Raw genomic sequence first — 24007 nt, forward strand, 5'->3', positions numbered from 1 at the left:
TTATACCTTCAGAATATTCTGTTGTATATATGTGGCATGATTTATTTAACCAGTTCCCTGTTCAAGGATATTTGAGTTTTTCCTAATCTTTTGCTGTTATGAATAATTCTGCAACAAATGACTTTGTATGTATGCTATGTCTTAAGTATAGCCATACTTAAGATGAAGGGAGATTTTCATTTGTAATTTTGATCTCTGTGGCTGGATTCTTGCATGAGGGGATTGTGCCAATTTATACTCCCACCAAGAAAGCACTGTCGGAAATAAAGTGGTACCTGTAAGGGAATAAACGCTCTCTCGGTTCTGGAGGAGAAAAGAGTTTATTTACGATCTTGCAAGATGGGGCGTCCAGCCAAACACGCGGAAGGCTGGCGCACCAGAGGAAGAGAATGGCGATCTTTAAATCTCCTACTCCTAATTCGCAAGTCCCTCCCCTGTTTCCCCATTGACTGGGTACTACAGAGGTTACAGCCTATCCGAGAACACTAACTAATTCATCTTTTGAGATTTTAATTTGTACAGCCAATCCCAGAGAGCCAACTAGCTCATTATTGAGATTTTGAACTGATTAGCCAATCCCCCCCCCAAATTTTTATTTTTTTGCTGTGAGTTCCCGCCTCTGATACTACCTCATGTCTCTTTACATCAGGCAGATTCTCTCTTCTCTTTGTCTGGGGCTTGTTTAAACTGGTTTTGCCTCCATTTCCCTTATTCCATGCTGTCTCTATGTGAAAACAAAACTTATTCCTTTCTTACAGATTCCCTCCTCTTTCTTTTTAAACACTTTTAGTTTTCACATTTTAGATTCTCAAATTTGCTAAGGGCTTTTTCACATTCCTCATCATAGGGATCTTTCTTATTTTTGATTCTAGTGGTTTTGATGGGTTTTTGAACTAGCCTTTGAGCACACGGGATTATGTAGCACCCAGCTGTTATAAACATTTTGTCTGGAATGATAAGGAAAATTAAAGTAGATGTTGCAATTCCTTTCCATTTCTCGAACCAATTTTCCAACCATTCTATGAGTGGGTTGTTAATGCTAGAATTCTTTTCTAGTTTCTGAAATAAGGCTGTTAAGCCTTGTAGGGCTTTGGTGATAGTTCCATTAGGTTCGGTATTATTGGGGATGAATGTGTGACAATTTCCCCCAACTATAGCACAGACGCCTCCTTTTTCAGCTAGCATCATGTCTAGGGCCATTCTGTTTTCCCATGCCATTCGGCTAGTGGCATCTAACTGTTCTGCTATTTCTTTAATGACATTCCTGGTATAGTTGATAAATTTTAGCTAATGATTGACATTTTTATTGATGGTGGCCCACCAGAATAAGGACGATTTAAATTCTGCAGCTAATTGATTTTTAGCTTTAAACTCATTAGGAACTTTCTGGGGAACCCCTATACTATCTACAAACATTTTTTTATTGAAGGAACTAGGTACACTTTGTACATTTTTCTTTTCTCCTTTGCCTTGGGTTGGTACCTTTTTATTACTTTCAAATGCCAGGGTAAATGAGATAGCCAGTTGAACCAGAGCACAGGTTCCTCCCCACCTTTCAGGTAGTGTTGGCCAGAGGATGCCCTTCCCACAGTACCACCAGAGGTCTGCTCGGGGTATAGTTAGGCTGGAAAAGTTGCCAGTACTATCCTTGCTCACATTCCACACCTGTGTATACAAAGCCATGGTACCAAGATCCTGGAGCCCTTCTTCCCATCTGGAGAGACAGGCAGAGTGGTTTCCGGGACCAAGGTGAGACGCTGGTATGGCTTTGACACTTCCCTCCTGGACTGGAGGGAAAAGGGAGGACAACGTACTACAACTTTCACCAGGAGTAGCATTTTGAAAGAGGAGTATTATACATTTAAACTCCCTTTCATGCTTTTTCATCCCCAAGGGGAAGGGCATAATCTGAACAGTGGGTTGTTTGGTTGTACAAGCATAACAGTCACTTCTGTTTAGACTCTGGATGGTATGTTTGCCCCATTCTACCCAGGCATTTGTATTTCCATAACCTGTCTCTATTTCTGTGGTTTGCTTTAAGTCTTTGGCCTTAAGTATTCTAATGACCTTGGGGTCAATTTGAACTGGAGAGTTAAATTCCAGCCAAGTTTCCCTTAATGGTTTTTCCTCCAACCTGGGTAAGACCCATCCCTCATACTGTGTGGTCCACCAAGCAGTGTTCCAAGAATAACAGGGGTTAGGTGTCTCATAAGTTATACTCTCAAATGTTCGCCCCCCAACAATCTTGCTTTCTATTTGAACAGTCTGCTTACATAAATGCTTATATTCCTCCCTCAGTTGTTGCTGATGTTTTAGATTTTTACAGCTCATTACTTGACAAACATCAAATTGTACAGTTTGAGACTTTAAGCCTTTGACTACACTTATAACCAGCTTAGCAGAACCTGTTACTCCTTGAATATAGAACATTATGATCAGTATAAGCAATTTCATCATTAAGCTATACACAGAGCACAATGCAAACATAGGGTTTAATCCAGCCCTTCCTCCCTCCTAGTATGTTCTTTCAACTGTTGCCTATTTAAAGTGATCCTTAGGGGATCTGAGGTAGGAGTCACTTTCCAGGATTCAGGTTGAGTTGCTGGATACTTATCGTCTGGTTCAGGCACCGGTCCCTTCACTTGTGTGTAATGAGTCCAGCCTCTTTCTGCCGTTCGGACTGCCGTCTCAGTTGTCAGCAAGACTTGATAGGGTCCTTCCCAGATCGGTTGAAGTTTGGATTCTTTCCACGACTGGATCAGAACCCAGCTGCCAGGCTGATGTCGATGGGCAGCAAATTCAAGAGGCGGGGTCTGAGCCAGCAGTCCACGGTGCCTGAGAGATGATAAAGTAGAAGACAAGGCCAGTATATAATTCTTAAGAAAAAGATCCTTTGTGTCTAGGGAGGGGAGCTCTCCAGTCCTCCTGGGGAAAGGCAAACCAAAAAGCATTTCATAAGGGGAAATTCCCAGTTCTTTTCTAGGGGCAGTCCTGATTCTTAGTAGAGCTATAGGTAAGCACTTGATCCAAGGTAACTTTGTTTCCAAAACTAATTTAGAAAGATGTTTCTTTATGGTTTGATTCATTCTTTCCACTCTCCCAGAGGATGGTGGATGCCAGGGAGTGTGGAAGTCCCAAGTGACACCCAGGCTTCTCATGACATTCTGCAATACACGGGAGGTAAAGTGACTGCCATTATCAGAGTCTATATTTTCCACTAACCCATAACGGGGAATGATTTGTTCAAGGATAACTTTAGAAGTTCCCAATGCTGTAGCTGAGGATAGAGGGTAGGCTTCCACCCATCCAGTGAGGTGGTCGACAATTACCAAAATATATTTTAAACGACCGATTGGTGGCATTTCAGTATAATCAACTTGAATGCTCTGGAATGGTCTCAGGCCCGGCTCTCTTCCCCCTTGTACCTGTTTTCTTAAAACCTTTTTATTAATTTTTTGACAAATTATGCACCGCTCACAGATTTGTTTAGCAACTGTATAAAGGCCTACACATCCAAATTGTTTAAGTACTACATCACACATGGCTTGTACCCCCCAATGACTCCCCTGGTGTAGGACTGCTAATATCTCTCTCATTATTTGTTTATTTAACATTTGTCTGCCATCTGGGAGAAACCATTTCCCCTGATCATTTAAGGTTGCTCCTAACTGTTTCAACTCTTTTACTTCTTTGGCAGAGAATGTAGGGACCCCAAATTCCTTAGGGTTAGAGGGTATTAGGATCATTATTTTTAAAGGGGGGTAGAGAGAGGCCTCCTTAGCCTTTTCATCAGCCAACCTATTGCCTTTTGCCTCAAAAGTAGGTCCCTTCTGGTGTCCATTTATATGCACCACTGATATTTCTCTAGGTAAGAGTAGATTGGTTAATACTTGTTTCACCAATTCCCCATGAACCAGTTCTTTTCCTTTGCTATTGATTAATCGCCTTTCTTCCCAGATCTTTCCAAAGGTGTGGACTACCCCAAAGGCATACTTAGAGTCAGTGTATATTGTACCATCCTTTCCTTCTAATAATTTGAGGGCTTGATTTAGTGCATACAACTCACAAGTTTGAGCTGACCACTTATTGGGCAATCGGCTAGCTTCTTTTACTTCACAAGTTATCCCATCTACAACTGCATAGCCATTGTGCCTTTCTCCTTCTAGGACTTTGGAGGATCCATCTATGAACAGTCTTTCCCCCGAGTGCAGGGGAAGATCCCTTAGGTCAGGTCGGACTCGAGTTTGGTATTCAATTAGGTCTAAACAGTCATGCTCAGGGGTCTCTACTTGCTCAGTCCCCTTCCAGAGGAAGGAGGCCGGGTTTAGGCTATGATCTGTTGTTAAGACCAAATCATCTTTTTCCATTAGGATTGCTTCATATTTTAAGATTTGAGAATCAGTTAACCATTTCCCTGCCCTTTGAGACAGAATAGTTCTCACTTGATGAGGAGTACTAACTACTAATGCCCCTCCAAAGGTTAATTTCCTGCTTTCTTCTACTAAAAGGGCAGTTGCTGCAATGGCTTGAACACACCCAGGCCACCCCCTAGAGACTGGATCTAAAACCTTCGAAAGGAAAGCCACCGGCTTTCTTTGGTCTCCCCAGATTTGGGTTAGGACCCCCAAAGCTGTTCCCTTATCTACTGTAACAAACAGGTGAAAGGGTTTTTCGAGGGAAGGAAGTGCTAGAATAGGAGCTTGCACCAATGCCTGCTTGAGTTTATTTAATTCCTTTATTTCCGCTTCCTCCCATTCTATCTTGTCAGGCTCTTCCTCTAGTAATTTTTGGTATAGCTCTTTAGTTCGAGATGCGAAAGAATCTATCCACAATCTACAGTACCCTACCAATCCCAGGAATTTTCTTAGCTCTCTTTTTGTTTGAGGAAGAGGCAACTCTACTATGGCCTGGATTCTTTCTGGATGGATTTTTCTTTTTCCTTCACTTATGAGGTGGCCTAGGTACTTAACTTCCCTTGCTACAAATTGCAGTTTACTTTTAGATACCCTTAATCCTTGTTCCCCTAAAAAGTTCAGTAGATTTTTCGTAGCTTGAGCCACCACTTGCCTTTCTTTACCTGATATTAATAGATCATCTACATATTGCAGAAGGGTGATTTCAGGTGGGACTGGAAATTTTTCCAGTACCCTCTCTAACTCTTGCCCAAAGAGATTGGGGGATTCCGTGAAACCCTGAGGTAAGACCGTCCATCTGTATTGCTGCTTTCGCCCATTGAAGGGATCTTCCCACTCAAAGGCAAACAGGTCTCTACTTTCTGGATCAAGGGGACAGGCCCAGAAGGCATCCTTTAAATCTACTACACTAAACCACTTATGATGGAAGGTAATTTTACTCAGGAGAGTGTAAGGATTAGGAACTACAGGGTGTCGAACCTGGACGATTTTATTAATGGCCCTTAGATCCTGCACCATTCTCCAGCTACCATCTGGTTTCTGAATGGGGAGAATGGGAGTATTAAAAGAGGACATACAGGTTTCCAAGAGTCCATCTCGAAGGAGACCCTCAATGATGGGTTGGAGTCCCTGTCTTCCTTTAAGAGGAATAGGATATTGTTTCTGGCACACGACCTCCCCTTCCTTTTTTAACTTGATTTTAATTGGGGGAATTTGCAACCCTCCCGTTTCCTTCTTTTACCCATACCTCCTCCTTAATGTCTTTTTCATCTTCTTCAGTGAGCAGGGCCAAAACCTCAATCCGTCCATTCCTTACCTCTAAATCCAGTCCCATAGGTATTATTAGGTCTCTTCCTAATAAATTACTCCCAGCTTCTGGGATGTGCAACAAGGGAGCTATGATTTGATTATTTTCCCAACAGATGTTAGTAGGTTCAAGAATGGGAACTTTAAATCCCTCCCCTTTTACCCCTGTGACGGTGAGGGAACTGCCAGAGAGCCTGGCTCCCTTTGGAAGATGATTTACAGAGGAGCAAGCTGCTCCAGTGTCTACCAAGAATGTAATTTCCTCTTGATATGGGCCCACCTTTAAATTTACTAAAGGCTCCCGGTGGGCTTCTGAGATGAGGAGCCTCTGACTCTCCTAGTCTTCAAAATTCATTAGCGGTATAACTCGACCCTCCTTCTGTAAGTCTGGGCACTCCCTTTTGAAATGGCCAGGCTTTTCACAATGATAACACCCTGCAGAGTTCTGCATTTTCCTTGCTCCTTTTTTTAAATCAGCCCAGCCCCCTCCCCTATCTCGCCTCTGTCTGCATCCCCCATTTCCTGTTTCTAATCTTTTCTTGACCAAGTGGTCAACAGTGGCTATCATGACTTTAGCCTCCTGCTTTTGTTTTTCATCCTCTCTTCTTACAAATACTTTCTGTGCTTCCCTTAATAACTCCTCCAATGGCTTATTCATCCATCCATCTATTTTCTGAATCTTTTTCTGAATATCAGGCCAAGATCCCTTCACATAGCTGACCTTTAACATTCCCTGGGCTACAGGGTCTTCAGGATCCATACCTGAATATTTCCTTACTTGTTCTCTCAATCTTTGTAGATAAGCAGAGGGAGACTCATCTTTCTCTTGATTTACCTCAAAGGCCTTATCCAAATTTTGAGATTTGGGTACCGCCAATTTTATTCCCTCTACAATGAGGTCTCTGAGATCCTTCATTTGTGCCCTATCCTCTTTATCATTATTATCCCAATCAGGGTCAGTATTTGGAAATTTTTGCTCTGCTGCCATCACCCCTTGCCCTGGCGGGTGTTGCCTTTCCCATTCTTTCATAGCAGCCCCTCTTATCATTCCTCTCTCCTCTTTTGTAAAGAGGATGTTTAATATGGACATAAGTTCAGACCACGTGTATAGGCTAGAGCCTAGGAACTGATCTATTTGCTCAGCCAGCCCCATTGGGTCCTCTATTAGAGATTTCATCTCCTTCTTAAAATTTCTTACTTCTGCACTCGTTAATGGGGCATTTACATACCCGACTTCCTTTGGCCCCATAGGCACCTCCCTCAAGGGGTAAAGGGATTTAACGGGTGATGTTCCCTTACTCTCTTTCCTTCAAGAGTTTTTGGAAATGGAAAATTCTGTACATCCTTTTTGCACTGTGTTAATTCTTTCCTCAACCATTGATGGGTCATATCTGGTGGGGCAGTTGGCTCTGATGGGCCTCCTGATTCCCCTGGAACCTGTGCGGACCTTATTAGGTCCTCAGACTCTAACAATCTCTGCCCTGGGGGAGGAGGGGAATAGTAGGGAGGAGGAAGGCTTAATAAGGGGTCCCAGGGTTTAGATTCTACCAACTCATCTTCCAAGTTTGGGTTTTTATCTTTCACAGGGTAAAGGGGAGTTTTTTTGTTCTTTAGCCAGCACGTGGCATAATCAGACTCCTCCTTAGAAAAGGGTTTCTTCTGATTAACATAAATTACAAGGTTGGCACAGAGCCAGTCCTCCTCTGACCCATACTTTGGCCAGAATACGTCTGGCGGTGAAATGCTTTCTTCAGTCCAAATGTAACAACAATATTTAATCATTTTCTTTTTGTCCTTTCCCTTGGTCCGATCGCTATCGGTCCAATATTTTAACATCCTACCTAGTGGGCTATCTGGAGGGATGTCCCTGAGGGACTCTATAGGTGCCCCCTTTTCTTCTTCCCCGGCCGGCCAACTGCCTCTATTTCCCATCCTGAGTCTTGTCTGGGCTTCTTTCTCTCAGTTCCTTTCGCTTCGTCTGTCTCTGGCCCTTTCCCTCGCAGGAGAAGGGAACCGCAGATTGAGACTCCACACTCGCTTCGTGCAGTATGTCGCATGTCTCAGTCACACACAAGCAGCTCCAGACTCATCAGGAATTCCCGACCACCAAGGCAATATATTACTTTCCTTACCTTGGTCCGTGCACGGAGTTGCCTGGTCAAACAGAGGCAAGCCCTTTCCCCCTTTTCTCATCTACAACCGGCAGATCCAAGCGTCTGGTCTCGGGCCCTTTAGCTGCCAGAGATGGGCCCCCAATGGCGGAGTCCGAGACTGCTCAATCAGCGGGGTGTGCCTTCCCTTTGTCCACCTCGGGGGTCCCCCTCTGAAGCTTCGGATCCCGGACGACCCCCCAAGTTGTCGGAAATAAAGTGGTACCTGTAAGGGAATAAACGCTCTCTCGGTTCTGGAGGAGAAAAGAATTTATTTACTATCTTGCAAGATGGGGCGTCCAGCCAAACACGCGGAAGGCTGGCGCGCCAGAGGAAGAGAATGGCGATCTTTAAATCTCCTACTCCTAATTCGCAAGTCCCTCCCCTGTTTCCCCATTGACTGGGTACTACAGAGGTTACAGCCTATCCGAGAACACTAACTAATTCATCTTTTGAGATTTTAATTTGTACAGCCAATCCCAGAGAGCCAACTAGCTCATTATTGAGATTTTGAACTGATTAGCCAATCCCCCCCCCAAATTTTTATTTTTTTGCTGTGAGTTCCCGCCTCTGATACTACCTCATGTCTCTTTACATCAGGCAGATTCTCTCTTCTCTTTGTCTGGGGCTTGTTTAAACTGGTTTTGCCTCCATTTCCCTTATTCCATGCTGTCTCTATGTGAAAACGAAACTTATTCCTTTCTTACAGCACAAGAGTGCTTGTTCCTGTTGGGGGATTATTACATACTTATATGTTGCGTTGAATTATTCTTCAGTTGTTTTAATTTGGATGTTGTCTTCCTAATTAGATAGTAAGTTTATTGTGAGCAAGGGCCAAGCATCTTGCTACTTTTATATTGTCTTCATTTATAAACAATATAATAAGTCACCCAAGTCTACAATAAATACCGTTCTTTTCAGTGTAATCTGACAGAGTAAACTGATTAAACCTTAATGATTAGAAGATTCTGATATTGAACCTGAGTTGAACGAGGTGAGTCCGGTCTCAGAATGGAGGGCCAAGATCCAAAGGATCCAGAATAGTTGAGAAAACTGTTCATTGGTGGTTGACCTTTGAAACTGCGGATGATAGTTCAAGAGAACATTTTGATAAATGGGGCACACTCACAGATCATGTGGTGATGAGAGACCCCCAAACAAAATGTCCCAGAGGCTTTGGTTTTGTGACTTACTCTTGTGTTGAAGAGGTGGATGCAGCAGTGTATGCATGACCACACGAGGTTGATGGGCATGCAGTGGAACCAAAGAGAGCACTTTCTAGAGAGGATTCTGTAAAGCCTGGTGCCCATCTAACAGTGAAGAAAATTTTCGTTGGTGGTATTAAAGAAGATATGGAAGAATATAATTTGAGAGACTGCTTTGAAAAGTATGACAAGTTTGAAAACATAGAAGTTATAGAAGACAGGCAGAGTGGAAAAAAGAGAGGATTTGCTTTTGTAACTTTCGATGATCATGATACAGTTGATAAAATTGTTCAGAAATACCACACTATTAACGGGAATAATTATGAAGTGAAAAAGGCCCTTTCTAAACAAGAGGTGCAGTCTGCTGGATCACAAAGAGGTTGTGGAGGTAGATCTGGCAACCTTATGGGCTATGAGGAGAACTTTGGAGGTGGTGGAGGGAACTTTGGCCGTGGTGGAAATCTTGGTGGAAGAGGAGCCATGGTGGTGGAGGTGGCAGCAGAGGTAGTTACGGAGGAGGTGATCGTGGTTATAATGGATTTGAAGGTGATGGTGACAACTATGGTGGTAGTCCTGATTGTAGTAGTAGGGGGGGCTATGGTGGTCGTGGACCAGGATATGGAAACCAAGGTGGTGGATATGGTGGTGGTGGTGGAAGATATGATGGTTACAATGAAGGAGGAAATTTTGTCATTGTTAACTATGGTGGTGGTGGAACTATAATGATTTTGGAAATTATAGTAGACAACAGGAATCAAATTATGGACCCGTGAAAAGGGGCAGTTTTGGTGGAAGAAGCTTGGGCAGTCCCTATGGTGGTGATTGTGGATCTGGTGGTGGAAGTGGTAGATAGGGAGGCAGAAGGTTCTAAAAACTCAACAGAAAATGGCTACAGTTCTTAGCAGGAGAGTGAATGAGGAGTTGTCAGGAACGCTGCAGGTTACTTTGAGACAGTCGTCCCAAATGCATTAGAGGAACTGTAAAAATCTGCCACAGAAGGAACGATGATCCATACTCAGAAAAGTTACTGCAGCTTAAACAGGAAACCCTTCTTGTTCAGGACTGTCATAGCCACAGGTTGCAAAACGTGCAGCTATTGATTAATGCCATGTAGTGTCAATTAGATGTACATTCCTGTAAATTGTGGTAGTGGTACCAGGAATAAAAAATTAAGGAATTTTTAACTTAATAAAAGAGAAGATTCTTATACTTGGTTAGAGGTCAGCTGAACTGATTTCTTTTCCCAAAGTAAAATTATAATGAGGCCTTATTTCAAATAATTATGGAATGAAACCTGAGATAAGGTGTCTTGACATGGGCTTACAGCAGATTCATTTACTTATGTGTGAGCTGCTATCGCAGGATTTGAGGGTTGTTTTACCATACTCAATCCTGAGAAGGTTCAGCTCAGCAGCAGTCTAATTGCATGCTTGTCCCATCATTTATTTTCCTCAGCATGTGCCAGCACCTGCCCCAAAGAAAGCAAGAGAACAAAGAGCTGCTTCTAAAACTTTTTGTATCTACCACATATGTAAACATGACATCACTGTAATTTAGTTTGCCTATATCCTGGTAGCAAAAAGGTACTAATTGTTTCTTTGTTGTCTCAATTTCTACTCTATTGAATTCACTACTATGTATTGTCCTTTATGCCAGTGGTCTTAAGACTTTTTGGTTTGCATACCTCCTAAGAGAATTTTCTAAAATTGCATGCTCCTTCACACATCTACAGTCTGTGTCTATAGTTTTATTGTAAGTTTAATAGTTGCAAAGGATATATTTTGCACTTTATTTTAAATAATATTAACTTTAAAAAATAAAGCTATCGAATATATATGTACCCCAATGTATGTATACATGTTAAGATCTTATACCACAGTATTTACTATGTACTTATTTGTTTACTTATTTGCCATACCCCAGAAATCTCTTTATTCCTTTCTTTTTGTGCTTTTTTTCTATTCCTATTTTAATGGGAGGAGTTTTCTCTTTTTTTTTTTTTTGTTTATTAAGGTATTACCTACATACAATGAAATTCAACAGTTTAAAGTATAAGTATAGAGCTTGATGAATTTTAGTAATTGTATATAATGTATAACTACCATTATTATTACACATGAATGTTGAGGCTTTATTTTATATATAAACTTTATTATGTATATGTGCAATATGTCTATGTATTTACATATGTTATATGTAAAATAGTACATTATTCATTATATGTAGTACAATATAAAATATAATTATATAAACTATAGAGGCTTAACAGGCATATATATAGATATGCGCATATATACATATATATGTGTATGTGTGCACACACACACACACATGCTCAAAACTGTTAAATTGTTCTTTTAAATCTATACAAAAGAATGTAATGTTTGATACTCAACATCATCCATTAAAACAGTACATGAATAAGCTCTGTAAACATCAGAAATTTTATGTCTTTCCTTTCTTCTTTCTGAATTTGAATTTCCATTCCACTTCCCACACAGACTTTTCTCATATATGTTTTTATGCTTAAAAGTCTTTTATTAATCACCCTATTACTCTACAACCAAATTTCCATTGATACTGATAATTTTTCTTTCCTGTGACCATCGTGTCCAATTATTAATTTCTTTTGATGGCGTTATTGTAATTATTAGTAGTACACAATATATTGGTGGTCAAAATAACAATATACATATTTCAAATTAAGAAATTATTAAATATAAAATTTAACATTTTAATGGAAACACTTAATATTAACATTTAAATAATATTAACATTTAAATAATTTAGTGTTACTGTTATATACATAATTATTAGAATTTAAATTCATGATATTAAATAGGATTTTGTTTTAAAAAGTTATAAATTATTAAAATAATTGTATAACTATTGAATTAATTTTAATAATTAAATTTAATAATAAACTTAGCAATTAAATTTCATAATTTATTATTGACATTTTAATGGAAATACATCCCTTAAAGGGACAAATGGGCCTTTTTATCCCAGTTGATGGATGTATCTGGGTTTGATTAGTAGGTAATAATCTACTGCTTGAATGGGTCAGAGTTCAGCATCAATTCTGTTTCTTGATGTAAGTGCAGAAGAATATTGTTCATATAAAAACGTAGATAGGAATTGAAAGAATTTTGTTACAGCACTGTTAATCAATTTGTTGAACTTAATCTGAGCCAAAAATCATGTATTGATCTATCATCAGAAAGTATTTCTAATGCACTATCAGTTCTCAGCTCTTCCAGGTCATCCTTCAATTTTGTTCAAAGCAAAGAAATGAAGCCACCAGACTTGCAAAAGCATGTTTTACTCAGTCATTCATCTTCCCAGCACCAACACTGATATTTTCAGTTCTCTCTCTGTTTAGTTCCCAGGGAAATGTGCCATAGCTAGTAAGATAAGGATGGGAGAGAGGTTCTTCTATAAAGTGGAAGAAGGGCTATTGGGGAAAGGAAGAACCTGCCCTTCCATCATAAGCAAGATCTCAGGCACAGCAGTTATAAGAAAGCATGTATGTGGAAGTTGAGTATCTGGAAATACATTCCCCTAAAACTGTTGGTGCCCTTACATTTAGAAAGTGTTCATATATCCCAGTTTGAAGACCGCTATTCTTTGCAGCTCCTAATCTTTTCCCTTTCACACAACTGCTTTTGAAAACCTCCCTTTGAATGAACTTGTTTCAGATAGAGGCTGTGGTTATCTCCTTTTTCCTTTTTGTAACAGGCAGAGGAAACTGCTGTTAATAACTTGGCTGGTCACAGGATTGCAGACACTTAATCTCTAGATCCTCCCAAAACCTAAAATGCAGACTCAAGAATTTGACTTGCTCAGTGAACAGGTGATAGGAAGAGAATAGAGTCCTGGGAAAAGAGGAAGAAAATTAGTGAGAAAATATTGCTTGTTCCTTACCCTTGTAAGATATGAGTAGGCCCTGACCTGATGCTAGCACTATCTTAGCGCTATCAATAAGATAAGTGTGCTTGCTTGTCCATTTAAACAGATTCTCAGAACTGATACACTTAGTAAAAAGTGAAATTTTACTTGCTAGCTAGCATATGTACTTCTTTTAGCCATGAATATTTTCAGAAGGGTGAGTTTGGCATTTAAAATTAGAACAGATGTTCATGTGAGTGGTGGAAAAACAATCACCTCATCATGAAGCTAAAGAACAGTTTGGTGAAATTTGGTGGTGAATAGTTACTAAAAAAAACAACAGAGAGAGAGAGACAGAAAGAAAGAAAGAAAGAAAAGAAAGAAAAAGAGGCAGAAGCCAAATAAGCAAGCTGATGGGCTTTTTTTCCTTTAAATTTTTAATTTTGAAATAATTTCAAATGTATAGGACAGTTTCAAAAATAAAACAACAAACCCTACACAGAGAACTTCAACATACCCCCACTCAGATACCCAGATCCACCAATTTTAACATTTGCTACCATTGCCCTTCCTTCCTTCCTTCCTTCCTTTCATTCATTCATCTATCCGTCCATCCATCATCTATATGTCTTGTCTGTTTGTCTGTTTCCTAAACATTTGAGAGTAGGTTATATATTTGAACATGTAATACTTCCATGGACATCCTAAAAACAAGGATATTCACTTATGTAACCACCTTAAGAGCAGTTATCAAGTTCAAGAAATTTAAGGTTAATGTAAAACTCACAATCTAAATTCTAATTTTTTCCTGTGTCCCAGTAATGTCCTTTTTCCTCTGGCCTTCTCTGCCTGGTGGCTTGCTGGGCTGCAGCTTTATGCTTATCAGATTCTTGGTTTGATGGTTGAGGGAAAGAAGACTCCAGTTCTGACTCATACATCAATTCCTAATTCTATTTTTTTTATACCTGATCCCCCAGCTTTGAGCTAAACTTTTTTTTTTTACATTGTTCATCTCTCTCTCTTTTTTATTAGAGAAATTGTGGGTTTACAGAACAATCATGCATAAATACAGGCTTCCCATATAGCATCCTATTATTAACACCTTGCATTGGTGTGGTGCATTTGTTACAACTGATGAAAGCACATTTTTATAATTGTAGTATTAATTATAGTTCATGATTTACCTTAGGGATGACTGTTTGCTCTGTGCAGTTCCATGGATTTTTAAAAATTTTATTCTAGTAACATATATTTAACTTAAATTTCCTCTTTTTACCACATTCAAATATATAATTTAGTATTGTTAATTACATTCTCAGTGTTGTGCTACCATCACCACCATTCATTACCAAAACTTTTCCGTCATGCCAAATAGAAACTCTGTACATTTTAAGCCTTAACTTCCTATTCCCTACCCTTACCTTGTCCTTTGGTAAACTGTATTCTAGATTCTGACTCAAGGAATTTGCTTATTCTAATTATTTCATATCAGTGAGATCATACAATATTTATGCTTTTGTGTCTGGTTTACTGCACTCACCATGATGTCTTCAAGGTTCATTCACGTTATAGCATGTATCAGACCTTCATTCCTTTATATGGCTGAAGAATATTCCACTGTGTGTATTTACCACATTTTGTTTATCCATTCATCGGGTGATGGACACTTGGGCTGCTTCCATCTTTTGGCAATAGTGAATAATGCCTCTGTGAACGTCAGTGTGCAAATATCTGTTTCAGTCCCTGCTTTCAATTCTTTAGGATAAATACCTAGGCGTGGGTTTGCCAGGTCATATGGTAATTCTATATTTAACTTTCTGAGGAATCAACAAACTGTTTTCCATAGCGGCTGCATCATTTTACATGCCTACCAACAATGAATGAGCGGTTCTATTTCTCCACATCTTCTCCACACTCATTCCTTTCTGTTTTTTAAATAATAGCCATTCTAGTAGGTAGGAGTTTTTGTTACAAGTGTTGAAAGGAGGGGAAGTGAGAGAGGAAATGTTGAGAGAGGAAATGTTGGCATTCTGGCTGCTTGCGGAAGACATGGGGATTTTTGGAAAGCTAGGGGCAGCACGGGGGCACTGCGTGGGAAAACAAGAAAATGGGGTTGTAAGAAGCCAGGAGAGGGATGTAGAAAGGATATGGAAGGACACCAATGACAATGTGCAAATATTCTTGGAGGAAGGACCCTGATATTTTCCCTCTTCTCGGTGACAAAATAAGAAGCAACTTCTCTCTTTCCAAACTGGGAGGAGACAGTATAGAAAGAATATCAGTAATAATATCAACAATAATAAAGCACTTAGCATGTTATCAGGCACTGTTCAAATTAGCATTTAATCCTCATAAGAACCCTAAGAGGTAGACATGTTATCACCATTTTACAGATGAGGAAGGCATACCATTAGCCTGCAGGGTCTGGGATTGCAGGTCAGAGAGGAGGGGGATATAAAGCAGGCTCTTTAACTGGAAGCCCCCTCTTCCCCCCAGCCATCTGGCCCAGGGAGGAGAGGCAAACAAGGTGGGCTGGCAGTGGTTTGGGTCACATGTAGTATGTAACCTTCAGCTGCAAGAAGGAGAGCAAGAAGGGCCTGACTTGGCATTGTTTAGATCCACACTCTCCCAGGAGGGAAGATGAATGTCAACTCCAGCTTTGGTGGGGCCTTAGATCCCATGTTGTGGCGTGAATCAGAACTGCATTTCTCTTCACTGCTGAATAATATTCCATTCTGTGTATAAACACCACATTTTGCTTATCCATTCATTGGTTGATGGAGATTTGGGTTGCTTCCATCTTATGGCAATTGTGGATAATGCTGCTATGAACACTGGCATGCAAATATCTGTTCAAGTTTCAGTTTTCACTTCTATGGGTCATATGATAGTTCTATACTCAACTTTCAAAAGAACTGCCAAACTGTCTTCCACAGCGGTTATACCATTTTACATTCCCACCAGCAATTAATGAATCTTCCTATTTCTCTGCATCCTCTCCAATGCTTGTAATTTTCTGTGTTTTTAATAGTAGCCAATCTAGTGGGTGTGAAGTGGTATCTCAGTGTGGTTTTTATTTGTATTTCCCTAATAGCTACTGATATTGAGTATCTTTTCATGTGCTTTTGGCCAATTGTATATCTTCTTTGGAAAAGTGTCTATTCAAGTCTTTTGCCCATTTTGGGTGTAAGGTCTGAGAAGCGACCTCCTGATACTAGGTCTTGAAGATGTTTCCCTACATTATCTGCTAGGAGTTTTATGGTACTGCCTCTTATATTGAGGTCTTTGATCCACTTTTAGTTAATTTTTGTATAATGCATGAGGTAGGGGTCCTCTTTAATTCTTTTGGATATGAAAATCCAGTTCTCCCCGTCCCATTTGTTGAAGAATCTGTTCTGTCCCAGTTCAATGGATAAAGATACAGAAACAGACAATCTAATTCTAGTTAGGAATATAACTACAATGTTATAGTTTTAAAAATCCACAAACATGTTTAGGAAATCACACAGACATAGATCACTGATTTGAATGAAATGCATAAATTTGTAGCAAAGCTTTGTAGTTACAGAAAAACAAATAAATTACCAAAGAATGCCCAAAATTAATGTTTATTCCACCTTTATGTAATATGCCTGGATCCCTCACCAAAATGTTACATGTAGAAAAAAACAAAAGCAAAACAAAATGAATGACTGACATCAGAGTCACCAATATTGTCAAGTAGGGAAACAAATAAATTAAAATCTAGTAGCCATCAGCAAGAGTACAGCCAAGACAATGCTGTTAAAAAAAAACAACAAAACAAAAACAAAGAAAATTGCTAGTAAACTGTACATCATATTCTTTCAGACCAGCAAATATTCTGTTGCATACAATGGAATAGAAACATATTTTATTTTCCTTTAAGGTATAGAAATGCAAGTTCTTTTCTGAGTATTGTGGATGGGTAAATGTGTTTGTAATGGTCGTTCTACTAAGCTGTTACAGAGTGGGCCAGGAACACATTTGTGGATTCTGGGGATGATGTGTACTGTAATTCTTTGATTGGGATAGTAGATACACTAGCCAAAATTAAAATAATAATAATAATATATGAACACAGAAGTATAAGACAAAGGTGAAAGAGACTTCTCTTATATCTTAGCAACATTTATATGGAAACCAAATTTAAATGCAGTCCCCTCTGCTTTTCAAGGAGCTTTGGTTCAACTCCCAAATCTTGATTGTTTGATGCAGTCTCCTATGAGAATATTCTCAGGAGGTGTCTTCTTAAACAACGAAACTATGTTTAGTGGTAGAGCTGCTCTTAGTAGTTTGTCTGCATGGGAGTGATAATCAACCACTGTCTTTGGAGGAAGTCCTAACTCTTCCTTGTATATTCTCCCTATATGTGTAATAGCTTCTCTGTTTTCACATTCAGTAAGTAGTCCATATTGTTATCACCTTTAATTCTGACTTTAACAACTGACTCCACATGCATCATTTGATGACTGTAGTTACAGAAAGATTCTCTGATAAGGCACAGCAGTGTCTCTAGCCAAAAACTATGGAGGTCACTTCCTCTCTGCAGTTTGTTCATTGTAATTAGACCTCATCCTTCTCGTTTGATTTTTCGTCTTCCCTCATAGGCTCAATACCATCCTTAAAAAGCGAGTTGTTACAGCCAGGCATTAACTTACTAGACAATTGGATATGGTTGTACAAAGCCCAAAAGTCTTCAACAGTATCCTGATTAGATTCTGTTTTCTCTTCTTCCGCAGGTGGGGGATTAAGAGTACGGGTGGTTTCCTGGCCCAGAGTCTGGATTACTCTCCATCCCTGCAGACACCTCACAGCTCTGCAGGAGGCACCTCCCCTTTTCCATTACTTTCCCTTGGTTCTTGAGCCCCTACCAGAATGTGTGAGTGACAAGCTGTGGCAGCCAGCCTCCAGGGCCCTTCCATATAAATTTGATGATTGAGTTTTCCGTTTTTGCGAAGAGGGTTGTTGGAATTTTTATTGTGATTGTGTTGAATCTGTAAATTGCTTTGGATAGAATTGACTGACATCTTAACATTATTTAGTCTTCCAGTCAATGAACATGGAATATCCTTCCATTTGTTTAGGTGTCCTTTGATTTTTTTTAGCAATGTTTTGTAATTTTCTGTTGACAAGTCCTTTACATCCTTGGTTGAATTTATTCCTAGACATTTGGTTCTTTTAGTTGCTATTGTAAATGGATTTTTTTTTCTTGATTTCCTCCCCATATTGCTCCTTGCTAGTGTCTAGATATGCTGCAAATTTTTGGGTGTTGTTCTTGTACCCTGCCACTTTACTGAATTTATTTATTAGTTCCAGTAGCTTTGTTGTGGATTTTTTCAGGATTGTATGTATACAGGATTGTGTATTCAATTTGGTTGCCTTTTATTTCTTTTTCTTGCCTAAATGCTCTAACTAGAACTTCCATTACAATGTTGAGTAACAGTGGTAACAGTGGGCATCCTTGTCTTGTTCCAGATCTTAGAGGGAAAGCTTTCAGCCTTTCATCAAGTACAGTGTTAACTGTGGGTTTTTTCATACATGCTGTTTGCCATGTTGAGGATGTTTCCTTCTATTCCTGGTTTCCTAAGTGTTTTTATTTATTTATTTATTTATTTTTGGCATTTATAAAGGGAGTTTATTTGGTTACAGAATTACAGTCTTAAGGCCGTGAAGTGTCCAAGGTAAGGCATCAACAGTAGGGTACCTTCACTGGAGAAAGGCCATTGGCATCCAGAAAACCTCTGTTAGCTTGGAAGGCAAGTGGCTGCCATCTGCTTGCTCCCACGTTGCATTTGGCATTGTCCAAAATGTCAGCTTTCAATGGCCATCTTCAAAATGTGTCTCTCAGCTGTGGCTCTTTTTTTATTTTTTTTTATTTTGAAATAAATTCAAAGTTATAGAAAGAGTTGCAAAAACAATACTAACCCCATCCACAGAACTCCATCATACCCTGACCCCCCTCCCCCAATAGCCAATCCACCAACTTTAACATGCTGTCACATCACTATTTCTGTCCCTCCCTCCCTCCCTCCCTATCTATCATCCATCATCTATTGCTCTGTCTTCTGAACATATGAGAGCTAGCTGCACACACCCTTGAACAAACACTATAATTCACATATACACTTCCCATGAATGAGAACACTTTTATGCAATTCCATTAAGCGCAGCTAAGAAGTACAAGAGATTCAACAATGATACAAAGCTTACATTCTGTATTTCTTTTTCCTTATGTCTCAACTGTGTCCCTTTGAGCCTCCTGTCCTCCATCCTCCAATCCCATCCAGGCTCATCCTTGGCATTCAATTGTCATCTATTTAAACTGTCTTTTTTTTTTTTTCCAATTGTGGAAACATATATACAGCCTAAATCTTCCCATTCCACCCCCTCCCTAGCCTTCCATTAATGGGATTAATCACATTTAGAATGTTGTAATGCTCTGTCTCACCATCCATTACTAGAAATTTCCCTTCACCTCAAACAGCAACCCTACACTCATTTCTTTTTTTAATTCATTTTATTTAGATATAGTCACATACCATGCAGTCATACAAAACAAATCGTACATTTGATTGTTCACAGTACATAGTTGTACATTCATTACCAAAATCAATCCCCGACACCCTCATTACCAAACACACAAAAATAACCAGAATAACAATTAAAGTGAAAAAGAGCAACTAAAGTAAAAAAGAACACTGGGCGCCCTTGTATGTTTGTTTGTTTCCTTCCCCCACCTTTCCACTCTTCCATCCACAAACTAGACAAACGGGAGTGTGATCCCCATGGCCCCCCCAATCCCACTGTCCTCCCTCATAAGCCACATTTTTATACAATTGTCTTCAAGATTGATGGGTTCTGGATTGTAGTTTGATAGTTTCAGGTATCCACCACCAGCTACCCCAATTCATTAGAACCTAAAAAGGATTGTCTGTATTGTGCATAAGAGTGCCCACCAAAGTGACCTCTCGGCTCCTTTTGGAATCTCTCTGCCACTGAAGCTTATTTCATTTCCTTTCACATCCCCCTTTTGGTCAAGAAGATGTACTCCATCCCACGATGCCGGGTCTGCATTCCTCCCCGGGAGTCATATTCCATGTTGCCAGGGAGATTCACTACCCTGGGCCTACACTCATTTCTTAACTCCCCATTGCCCCTTCCCCCATTTCTCTTAACCCATACTCTACTTTTCATCTCTATGGTTATATTCTCTGATAATTTCTTTGTGTTTACTGTGGGGCTTAAAATTAACCTCTTAAATCCATAACAATCTTGTTTTTCTTTGATACCACCTTCACTTCAATAGGACACATAAACTATGTTCCTATACTCCTCCATTCCCCCACCTTTATATAGTTGTCTAAAATTACATATTTTATGTTGAGTTCAAAACCACTGATTTGTCATTAGAGTTTTTATATTTTATATCATGTAGGAAGTAAATAGTGGAGTTACAATTCAAAAATTATTGACTTCTCTTTGTATTCCATTGTGGTTGGAGAATGTACTTTGAGTATATTAAAATTTTTTTTTTTTTAATTTATTGAGGCTTGTTTTATGTCCCAGCTTATAGTCCCTTCTGGAGAAAGATCCGTGATCACTAGAGAAAAATGAGTGTCCTGGTGATTTGGGATGTAAGGTACTATATATGTCTGTTAAAATTCTCTATATCTCTTTCTCCTTTCTTTGTTTCTCTGTTGGTAGGGCTCCCTTTAGAATCTGAAATAGGGCAGGTCTTTTATTGGCAAAGCCTCAGCATTTGTCTGTGAAAAATTTAAGCTCTCCCTCAAATTTGAAGGAGAGTTTTACTGGATAAAGTATTCTTGATTGGAAATTTTTCTATCTCAGAATTTTAAATATGTCATGCCACTGCCTTCTCGCCTCCATGGTGGCCGCTGAATAGTCACAACTTAGTCTTATGTTGTTTCCTTTGTATGTGGTGAATTGCTTTCCTCTTGCTGCTTTCAGAACTTGCTCCTTCTCTTCAGTATTTGAGAGTGTGATCGAATATGTCTTGGAGTGGGTTTATTTGGATTTATTCTATTTGGAGTTTGCTGGGCATTTATGCTTTGTGTATTTATATTGTGTAGAAGGTTGGGGAAGTTTTCCCCAACAATTTCTTTGAATACTCTTTCTAGACCTTTACCCGTCTCTTCCCCTTCTGGGACACCAATGAGTCTTAAGTCTGGATGTTTTATTTTATCTATTGTATCCCTGAGACCCATTTTGATTTTTTTGATTTTTTTCTCCATTCTTTCTTTTGTTCTTTCATTTTCTGTTCTGTGGGCTTCTAGGACACTGAGATGTTGTTCAGCTTCCTCTAGTCTTGTATTGTGAATATCCAGAGTCTTTTTAATTTGGCCAGCAGTTTCTTTTATTTCCATAAGATGTTCTATTTTTTTATTTACTCTTGCAATGTCTTCGTTATGCTCTTCTAGGGTCTTCTTTATGTTGCTTATATCCTGGGCCATGGTCTTCTTGATGACCTTTAAATCCTTTGCCATGTTTTCATTCCTCGATTGTAGTTCTTTGATTAATTGTGCCAAGTACTGAGTCTCTTCTAATATCTTGATTTGTGTGTTTGGAGTTGGATTCTCCATATCATCTGGTTTTATCATATGCATTAAGATTTTCTGTTGTTTTTGGCCTCTTGGCATTTGTTTTGCTTGATAGGGTTCTTTCACGTTGTAAAAAAAAAAAGATACCAATCTAATTTTTCAGAAACACAGTTTGGTGACATACACTGTCTCTAACTACCCAGCAGATGGTGTCTGTGAGTCACCTATACCCCTCAAATCAGTTCTCAACGTTGTTCCATGGTGTGTAGGGAAATGATTCTTGTGGGGTTCAGTTGGAGAACTCAGTTTGGGTGTGTTGCTGGAGCCATCTGCCCTGAATGTGGGGCGTGTGTCCGGGTGGCCAGGGAGGAAGGGCAGCTTTAATATTCAAATCCCCCAGGTTCCCAGAGATTCAAGGCCACTGCAAGAGTCTAAGCCTTCATTTCATTTCAGCCCCAGACCCTTTCTCTTGCTGTCCCATAAACCACTGGACTTGGTGTAGTGTCCTTGGGTTCTCCGAGCAGGTCCCCCCTCCCAGCCACAATCCTCCAGGAGCTCTGCCGAGGGAATGCTGTGCTATGTCACAAGTGCACGCCGTCCCTCAAGGGAAGCCCCGGACTGCCGGGCCGTGCAGGGGCGCTCTCAGCCTGATGCAAAGATGGCCGAACAGGGCGTCTCAACCACCCTCCCCTCCTTGCACAGTTCTTCCTTCCCAGCTCTGGGACAAGTGGTGGGGCTCTGGGCTGTGGGCATGGCCCCGGGCAGGAGTTTATCCAGCCCTCCGGGGAGCCAGCTGCGAGCCGCGGGGTTTCTTTCAGCTTCGGGCTCTCTGCTCTGTTCCCCCGGCCCTGAGGGTATCTGCAGTGGACTATCCTCCAGGCCAGACACCTAGAGGCTGGCCCAGCCCCTCTTGCTGTGTTTTACTGCGTGGTTCCCACTCCTGCAACTGCAGCCGCTCCTGGGTTTTTCCCTTTTTTTTTTTTTTTAAAAGAGCCAGTAAGTCTCCAAACGCCAAACCCTGGCTTCTGCACAACACCGCGCGGCTGTGGGTCTTTCAGCCAGCTTACTCACTTGTTTCAGAATGCAGACTCCCAGTTTCACCAAGTATACGGCTCCTGTGATACTAGCAGACCTCGTCCAGCTGGCGCATCGCTGTAACTGGTATTCTGGGTCACTTTCTGGTTTTTATCTAGTGTTTTTCACAGAGGTGTTTTTTTTTTGCCCTGTCTCACCTAGCTGCCATCTTAATTTCTCCCCTCCTAAGTGTTTTTATTAAGAAAGAGTGCTGAATTTTGTCAAATGCCTTTTTTTCTGAATCAGTTGAGGCAATGATGTGCTTCGCCCCCCCCCCCCTTCATTGGGTAATGTGGTGTATTACGGTAATTGCTTTTCTTATGTTGAACCACTCTTGCATACCTGGGATAAATCCCAGTGGATCATATTGCTTAATTCTTTTAATGTGCTGTTGGATTCTGTTTGCTGGTATTTTGTTGATGATTTTTACATCTATATTAATAAGAGATACTGTTCTGTAATTTTCTTTTTTTTGGTATCTTTATCAGGCTTTTGTTTGAGGGTGATGTTAGCCATGTGGAACATATTTGGAAGTGTTTCATCTTATTCAATTTTTTGTCCGAGTTTGAGCAGGATTGGTGTTAATTCTTGGAATGTTTGGTAAAATTCCCCTGTGAAGCCATCTGGTGTTGGATTTTTCTTTGTGAGGAGGTTTTTGATTACTGATTCAATCTTTTATTAGTTACTGGTTTGTTGAGATCTTCTGTTTCTTTTTTGAGGTGTGTAGGTTGGTTGTGTGTTTCTGGTAATTTGCCCATTTCATCTAGGTTATCTAATTTGTGGGCATACATTTGTTCACAGTATTCACTTATAATCCTTTTTATTTCAGTGGGGTTGGTAGTAGTATCTCCCCTTTGATTTCTGGTATCAGTCATTTGTGTCTTCTCTCTTTTTTGTCAGTCTCACTAAAGGTTTTGTCAAATTTATTGATGGTTTCGAAAACCAACTTTTGATTTTGTTGTTTCTTGCTATTTGTAATGGTTAGGTTCATGTGTCAACTTGGCCAGGTGATAGTACCCAGCTGTCTGGTCAAGCAAACACTGGCCTAACAATTGCTGTGAGGACGTTTGAGGCTGGTTAATAAACCAACAGGCTGGTTTATTAAATCATCGGTCAGTTGACTGCAGCTGTGACTGATGACTCACCAAAGGGTGTGCCTTCCACAATGAGAGAATGCAATTGGCTGGATTTAATCCAATTAATCAGTTGAAGACTTGTAAGCAAGACAGATAGAGGACCCTCACTTCTTCTTCGGCTACCCAGTGAAGCATTTCCTGAGGAGTTCGTCGAAGTTGCTGGTTCGTTTCCTGAGGAGTTCATCGGACATCTTCCTTGGAGTTGACAGTTTGCTGACTGCTCTACAGAATTTGGACTCATGCATACCTACAGTT

At 40.0% G+C, this 24007-nt stretch overlaps 1 protein-coding gene and 1 pseudogene across 1 annotated transcript in view; both read left to right on the forward strand.

Moving 5' to 3' along the window:
• EXTL3 (exostosin like glycosyltransferase 3) overlaps positions 1 to 24007 on the forward strand; it is a 199125-nt gene that overhangs the window by 43021 nt on the left and 132097 nt on the right. The gene's annotated exons all lie outside the window — the stretch shown is intronic.
• Positions 8882 to 9946, forward strand: LOC119516723 (annotated as a pseudogene).

This window comes from Choloepus didactylus, chromosome 20 (genome assembly GCF_015220235.1).
Source record: "Choloepus didactylus isolate mChoDid1 chromosome 20, mChoDid1.pri, whole genome shotgun sequence".
Classification (NCBI taxonomy): domain Eukaryota; kingdom Metazoa; phylum Chordata; class Mammalia; order Pilosa; family Megalonychidae; genus Choloepus; species Choloepus didactylus.